The sequence below is a fragment of the Orycteropus afer genome, unplaced genomic scaffold (assembly GCF_000298275.1).
Source record: "Orycteropus afer afer isolate SDZICR_OR568_19922 unplaced genomic scaffold, OryAfe1.0 scaffold00227, whole genome shotgun sequence".
NCBI lineage: Eukaryota > Metazoa > Chordata > Mammalia > Tubulidentata > Orycteropodidae > Orycteropus > Orycteropus afer.
The window spans coordinates 1,078,571-1,087,468 of record NW_006921814.1 but is presented as its reverse complement, the minus strand read 5'-3'; positions in this window follow the sequence as shown (position 1 = coordinate 1,087,468).

Below are 8,898 nucleotides of genomic sequence, written 5' to 3'. Positions count from 1 at the left end.
TTCCAGTCTCATGCAAAGGAGGCAGTTGTTCATGGAGGCAAGTAGCCACACATTTCTTATTCTTTCTTTATTCTTGACTCCTTTTCTTTTCTCTGTTGTTCAGGGTGAATAGAGATCAATTGTACCTTGAATGGCTGTTTGCAAACTCTGAAGACCCCAGACAGTATGCAATGAACTAGGAAGTAGAACAGAAGCATTAAGCATGTTGTTATTGGGCTGGATGTCCCATGAAACCATGACATTAAGCCTCCAAATCAGGGGACCAAATCCCATGAGGTTATATATATATATATAAGCGGCCTCAGCAGCCACTCTTTTTGTTGTTGTGGTGGTAGATATATCTGTCATACAACTTTTGCCAGTTCAACTTTTTACAGGTGTAGAATTTACTTAGGAGCTCTGGTAGCATAGTGCCTAAGGCACTTGACTGCTAACCAGAAAGCTGGCGGTTCAAACCCACCAGCCACTCCTTGGAAGGAAGATGGGGCAATTTACTTCCGTAGTGATACTGCCTTGGAAACCCAAGTAGGGTTCAACTATGAGTCGGGTCCGACTCAATAGCACATAACAACAACAACAACAGAATTTACTTATAGCAATTACATTAATTCACTGTACAATCCCCCCCTTAATGTGATTTTTCTTTAATTGTAAATGGAAGCTCTGTACTTCCTAAGCAACAAACAACCCCCTCTTTTCCTTCTCCTTCCTGCCCCTGATAATCACTAATAAATTTTGGTCTCTGTACATTTACCTGTTCTTGTTTTCTTAAATAAGTGAGGTCATACAACATTTGTCATTTTGTGATTGATTTATTTCACTTAACATAATGTCTTTCAGTTCCATCCATATTATAACATGTATGAAGAGAGTTCATTTCTCCCACTGGTTGAGCTGAATTCCATTGTATATATGTACTAGATTTTATTTATCCATTTATCTGTTGATGGGCATTTAGGTTGTTTCTACTTTTTGACTATCATGGATAAGTGCTACATTGAACATTGGTGTACAAGTATGTGTTTGAACTTCTGCTTTCAAGTCTTTTGGGTATGTATGTAGTAGTGGAATTGCTAGGTCATTTGGTAGTTCTGTTTTTAGTTTTTTGAGGGACTGCCACACTGTTTTCCATTTCTACCAGAAGTAGATAAGGGTTCCAGTTGCCCCACATCTTCACCAACATTTCTAGTTTCTATTTATTTATTTATGTTTTATCTTAGCTGTCCCAGTGGGAGTGAAAGGGTATCTCATTGTTATTTTGGTTTGCATCTCTCTGATGGGTAATGACGTTGAGCATCTTGTCATGTGTTTGGTGGCCATTTGAATGTTCTCTTTGGTGAAATGTCTATTTCAAATCCTTTGCCCTATTTGTAATTGGGTTATTTGTATTTTTGTTGTTAAATTGTCTAGGTTTTATATATATTTTGTTTATTAAATTCTTATTAGAATCATTAACAACCTGCAATACGCTGACAACTGTGCTTGCTGAAAGTGAGGATGACTTGAAGCACTTACTGATGAAGACTGAAGAATACAGTCTGCAGTATGGATTACATCTCAATATAAAGAAAACAAAATTCCTCACAACTGGACCAATAAGCAGCATAACGATAAATGGAAAAAAGATTGAAGTTGTCAAAGACTTCACATTGCTTGGTTCTACAGTCAATGCCAATGGAAGCAGCAGTCAGGACATCAGACAACGTATAGCACTGGGCAAATCAGCTGCAAAGGACCTATTTCAAATGCTGAAGAGCAAAGATGTGTCCTTGAGAACTAAGGTGTGCCTGACACAAGCCATGGTATTTTCAGTTACCTCATATGCATGTGAGACCTGGATAGTGAATAAGGAAGATTGAAGAAGGGTCAATGCTTTTGAGTTGTGGTGTTGGCAAAGAATGTTGAAAGTACCATGGACTGCTGAAAGAACTAACAAATCTGTCCTGGAGGAAATGCAGCTGGAGTGCTCCTTGGAAGTGAAAATGGCCAGACTTCGTCTCACCTACTTTGGTCATATTGTCAGAAGGGATCATTCTCTGGAGAAGGATGTCATGCTTGGTAAGGTGGAGGGTTGACGAAAGAGGGGAAGGCCCTCAATGAGATGGATTGACACAGTGGCAGTGGTGATGGGCTAAGGTATAGCAGGGATCACGGAGCTGGTGTGGGATCAGGCAGTGTTTTGTTCTGCTCTGCATAGGTTTGCTATGAGTTGGAAACGACTTGATGGCACCTAACAACAACAAAGATTCCTGTTGAATAAATGGTTTCTGAACTCTTTCTTATTGGTAGCTTGTCTTTTTTACGGTTTTGGTAAAGTCTTTTGATGAACAAAAGTTTTCAATTTTTAAAAGGTCCCATTTCTTTATTTTGCCTTATGCTATTTGTGCTTTTTTATTATTAAATTACATAATCCAGTGTTAAAAGCTAGTCCTGACAGTGTTGTCCCTGTCTTTTCTTCTAATAGTTTTATGGTTTTAATTTGCACCTTTAGTTCCTTTATCCATTTTGAATTTGTTTTTGTGTGTTTGGCATTAGGAATGGACCTGTTTCATTTTTCTGTATGTGGAAATCTACTTTACCCAACACTTTTTACTGAGGAGACTTTTCTTTCCCCACTGGGGTGATCTACTTCTGTAAAGATTTACCACCTCTGAAACCCAAAGGCAGTTGCTGTGAGTTGGAATTGACTCAGTGGTGGTGTGTTTGTTTTTTATTTAGCACTCTTCTCAAAAGTCAGTTGACCATATATATGTGGGTTTATTTCTGGGATCTCAATTCTATTCCATTGGTCTCTGTATCTACTGTTATCCCAGTACCAAGCTGTTTTGATTACTGTAGCTGTGTAATATATTTTAAAATCAGGGAGTGTGAGTCCTCCTATTTTGTTCTTCTCTTTCCATATTGCTTTAACTATTTTTGGCTTCTTGCCATTCTACATAAAGTTGAGGATTGTTTGTTTCATTTCTGTAAAGAAAGCTGTTTTATTTACATCTAGTGCCACTCTGACAGAAGATACTACAAATGGGATGGCTTTAACAAGCAGGAGGTGCTCTGGTGGTATAGTGTATATGGTAATTGACTGCTAACCAGAGGGCTGGCAGTTCAAATGCACCAGCCTCTCCTGGGAAGGAAGAGTGGACAGTATACTTCCATAGTGATACTGCCTCGGAAACCCAAGGAGAAGTTGCTATGAGTTGGATCTGACTTGACGGCAGTGAGTTTTTTTTTTTTTTAACAAATAGGAGTTTATTCTCTTATAGTTTTGGAGGGTAGAAGTCTGAGTTCAAAGTGCCAAGCTCTAAGGGCTGGGTGAAAGCCCCTTGACCTTGGGCTTCAGCTCTGCCTCTTGCTCCTGGCCCACTGGAGCTAGAGGTATCTCTTCACTCATCAGCTGCTGGCTGCTGAGGCTAATAAGCCTGAGGTTAACAAATAAAATGGCACACTCCCAATATTACCAAACAACATGGCAGACTACTAGTTCAAGTCCAGAGACAGTCCCAGGATAGGCAGGAAACATGGCAGGCTGCTAAATGAAGACTTGGCTACATGCAGGATTCAAGCATGCCATAAACTAGAGACCAATCCCAAAGCTTTTCCTTATATATTGGAAGCAGACCACATTCCCAAAGCAGCTAGCTACTCAGCTGCTTGTGGCAGATTCTACCATGGAGTTGATTGCCAATCTCCCCATGGGGAATAACTACATCCAGCTGCCCAGCCACCCAAAACCAGTCCCAGCCGAGTTGACACGTAACTTTAACTACCACAGAGGCTGTTGGAATTTTAATCAGGATTGTGTTGAATCTGTAGATCACTTTGAGTAGTATTGTCATTTGAACAATTTGTCTTCTAATCCATGACATGGAATATCTATTTATGTAAGTCTTCTTTAATCTCTTTTAGCAATGTTTTATAATTTTGATGATATGTCTTTCACATGCCTCTACCCTCCCTTCTTGAGTTAGTGTGTATCACCATCTGATACTCTATGTATGTTACTCATTTATTGTCTGTCTTCTATAATAGAAAATAAATTCCAAGCGGCCATTAAATTTTGTCTAATTTGTTTGTTCACTGCTATGTCCTAAGTGCCTAAAAGAGCATCTGACTCATAGTAGGTACTCAATAAATATTGAGTGAAAGAATAGACTTAGCCCCTACCAATACATAGCACATAATAGAGTATTAATAAATGTCTGAATGAATGACTAAATAATATAGTCAATTGTTAAATTCTCTCCCAATTTATTCAGCTCTCTTTTGTTTTATTTTTCTTTCATCCATCTCTGACCCTATGATCCATGTCCTCAGTAATTCTCTTGCTCTTCTATTATATCCACCACATTTAACTTTGACTTCTCTGTTCTTATTCCTGGCATGCTGGAAAGAGGAAGGAGCTGCAGATCTGACTTGTGGATCTAGAAGCTGCCAAGAAAGAGAATAATAATGTACTTATTATGAGATGACGTAAGAGTCTATAGTACCTGATTCCTGCAACTCTGGTAGTCTCTTTGTTTTAGTTACTTTTCTGGTTCTGTAGACTCAAAGAGTACCACCTAAAATAGCCCTTTATTTATTAGTTAATCCCAGCAACGAATATAATTATACCTCTGATTACTAGCAATCAAGAATAGATGTAGCAAGAAATTTCTCAACTGGCTGGTATCACTCCTTTTAGAATTGATTGGTATCAAGATGATCATAGAAGATATTGAAATTGAAAGCTAGAGCTTTATCCAAAGATGATTAATGCAGCAATTGTCTAACAGTATTGTATATGACAATTACCTGGGGAACTACAGATTTTGGGGCCCACTCTGCAATGAAAGTCAATCTTTGGTGTATATAAGCAAATGGACACATGTACTAAAGCATTTGAAAGGTCATGAGGACTGCCTTACTCAGAAGTGAGGCCACTAAGCAGGAAGCCTTCCACCTAACTTATTTCAAACTACAAAACAGAACAAAATAAAACAAAAACCTCACTGCCATCGAGTTGGATCCAACTCATAGTGACGTTGGGTTTCCGAAATGCTATTACTATGGAAGTAGGTTGCCCAACCTTCCTTCCGAGGAGTGGCTGGTGGGTTTGAACCACCAGCCTCTGGTTAGCAGTCAGATGCCTTAGGCACTATGCTACCAGAGCTCCCAACCCTATGTACAGCTGAATGAGACACTGCCTGGTCATGTGCCAGCTCTATGATCCTTGCTATACCTGAGCCCATCATTGCTGCCACTGTGTCAGTCCATCTTGTTGAGAGCCTTCCCCTTTCTCATTGACCCTCCACTTTACCAAGCATGATATCCTTCTCCAGGGAGTAATCCCTTCTTGCAACATGACCAAAATAGGGAAGATGAAATCTGACCATTCTTGCTTCCAAGGAGCATTCCAGCTGTACTTCTTCCAGGACAGATTTGTTAGTTCTTTCAGCAATCCATGGTACTTTCAGCATTCTTCACCAATGCTACCCCTCAAAAGCATCAACTCTTCTTTGGTCTTCCTTATTTACTGTCCAGCTTTCACATGCATATGAGGTGTTTGAAAATATCATGGTTTATGTCAAGCACACCTTAGTCTTCAAGGAGATATCTTTGTTTTTCTGCGCTTGAAAGAGGTCCTTCGCAGCCGATTTGTCCAGTGCTATACATTGTCTGATACCATGACTGCTGCTTCCATTGGCGTTGATTGTATAACCAAGTAATATGAAGTCTTTGACAACTTCAGTCTTCTTTGCCATGTCTAGTAGTAACTAAACATAGAAACTTAGTGTTTAATATCATTGTTGTTGTTGTTGTTGTTATGTGCCGTCGAGTCAGCCCTGATAGGTAATTATAAAAATGCAAATTAAAACTATAGTGTGGTACTATTTCACAGTCACTGGTTTAGTACCAAAAACTTCATTGATATCTAGTACTGGGGAGGATGTTTAAAAAAAGGTCTGTTTATTTTACTGGTTGGAATGTAAGTTGGTACACTTTGAAAACCAACTTGGTTTTATCTAAATGTCAATCATGTACATATTATGTGACCTAGAATTTCTGTTCAGTTATATAGCCTAATGAAACTCTTGCCTATGTGCACAAGCATATTGTTGTAAAAATATTCACAGCAACATTATTTTTAGTAGGAAAATACTGAAAACAACCCAAATTCCAACAGTGGAACCCTAATCTGTACTACAAGTCATTAGGTAAGCAGCACAAATGAACATGGGTGAATTTTACAAAATAGTTGGGATGAAAAAAGCAAGTCACAGAAGCAGGTTTGCAGAATAATACTATTTGTTATAAACTCAAACATATGCCACACTATAGAGCTATTAAGGGATATACATAGCAACAAAACTTAAACAGAGAAGTAATAGAATAGAAACTTGTAATTTTTTTTCCCTGTGGGGAGATCATGTGATATACAAGACAGTTCAATAGAATAATCTCTTTCTTAAAGTGGGTTGTGGGTATATGCATTTTATGTTTATTTTTCTTTTAATATACCTTTATATACATATATATGCAATGTATATACAAAATGAGGGGAAAGAATGCATGGCAGTGAAAGTGGGACTTGAAGAAATTGGAGAGAGATTGAGAATGACTAATTATCCAGTAGTTATGGTGGCAAAACTGAAGGTGAGGTGAAATAAGTCGAAGAGGGGCTCTGAACTGAAGGGATGGTGATCTCATTTATCTTTTTGGAATAGTGAGAATGGTTAATTTGAAGGAAGAGATTATTTTGGTTTTAAAATCTCTTGATACAAGAGAGCAGGATCTATTCAGGCAAAAATTTATAGTACATGCTTAAAATTAAAAATCTAGTGTTGGACCAGGACTCTCTCAAAGCTGGAAATAGATTTAGGAATATTCTGCCCTAAGGTAATTAGGTAAAGTCTAGGCTGCAGAGGCATTCTTCAGTAGAAATGAGATATAGAGAAAACCACCTTGTGAGAATGGGTGAAGATTATATGAGTAAAAAATAATTTTGATGTTGACTGGCATTGATTAAAGTAGATGATATGATATAATCAGAAATTAAAATAAAATTCTGATACATGAGTTGCAGAGAAGTACCTTATATTCCATTTGTTTTAATCTATAATACATGATTATATTTGAATAACTCATCAATATAATTTTGTCATTCTAGCCTATAGACCAGAATTCCTTTATCTTCTTATTTCAACAGGGCCTTGATTACTTTTATGTATTAGTTATTCTTATTTATGACTGTTGCACAAGAGTACTGTGTATTCAATTAAAGTGAAAATTGTAGGTGTAAAAACTACACCTTGAGAAACACGTCTTTATGTCATTAGTTGGATTTTTACAAAATAAGGGAGTAGCCCAAACCATATGGCTTAAAATTTATGATTACTTGCAAGTTGTATCATTATGTAAATTATAGACAGTAATTAACTTAGCTGTTATAATTGTATGAAGTAATATGGAATGGCATAATGGCCAATATTGAGTATATATATCTCATATCATTTCTTAGATATAAAAACGGATATTTAAAATATATACAAATGTTTCATAAAACATTGCAAAATAGAAATTGGTAATATCAAAATCATTTTTATAATGGGGCAATTTGGGTAGAATTTTGACTTGCTGCTTACCACAGTACAAAGTTACCCAATCCTGTTCAGATGTAGCAGACAAATAAAAAAGGACAGGAGGAGAAATAAGACATCACTTTCACCTTCAATATTCATCCTCTAGTATTTGCTAAGTAATAGTGTTTCTTTGTTACTTTCTGCCTTTTAATACCTTTTGCAAAAAGAGCAAGGAGGCCACATGTTCTGACCTTCTCTAATCCCACAAGAGGAAGACAGAATCACCATCAATAGCCCAAGGCCTATTCCTGCGAGGCCAGACATGCTGCCTCCCTCCAGCCCTTTTTCCAACTGTTCCTCCCAAAGCACCCACCACCTCTCTCCTGGGTTCAATAATTCACTGCAGTGGCCCCACAGAACTCACAGATTATGGGGTTTATTAGGGAAGCACCAGGCTACAATTCAAGTTCAGGAAAAATGCTCAGTCTCTCTCCCAGCCCACCGTCCCTCAGCCAGCAGTCTCTCACAGTCTCTTTCCCAGCAGTGCTGATCCCTCGGTGTCTCACTCAGCAACGCGTGTCTCTTGTGTCTCTTTCCCAGCAACGCTTGTCTCAGGAGTGCGTGTCTCTTACAGCAGCACATCTTCCTCAGCCAGCAGTCAGAGAGAGTTCCGCCTCTAGGAGGCCTCCTTTTGAGCTTGGCAGAGCGGCCAAACCAACCAATCCTAACCACAGAATTCTAAGCACCTGAGAGTGAGCCTCCCATAACATTGTATTGTGCCACGCCAACAGAAATAACCAAGGTGGATAATATTTACAATCAGGAGTGCCTCAGTTGCTCATTCCACCACTGAGTTTATAATGACTTATGGGTAGAAAAGCCATACTAAGTAATTTACTACACTGCACCTTTAATAGTTAGATTTTTGCTCTTCAGTCAGATCACAACCTCAGAAATACTACCTGATCTTGTGACGTCTAAGTGGGGGAAAACCAGATGTTCTAGTTACCTGGTGCCGCTCTGACAAGAATATACCACAAATGGAATGGCCTTAACAAATGAGTGTTTATTCTATCAGAGTTAGGAGGCTTTAAGTCCAAGTTCAAAGTGCCAGGCTCTAGGGGCTATGTGAAAGCCCCTTGACCTTGGGCTTCAGCTCTGCCTCTTGCTCCCGGCCCACTGGAGCTAGAGGCATCTCTTCACTCAGGCAGCTAGTGGTTGCTGAAGCTAACAAACCCAAGGTTGACAAATAAAAAGGCACTGTCACGATGTTACCAAACCACATGGCAGGCTACTAATTTAAGTCCACTGAAAGTCCCAAGGTCGGCAGAGCATGGCAGGC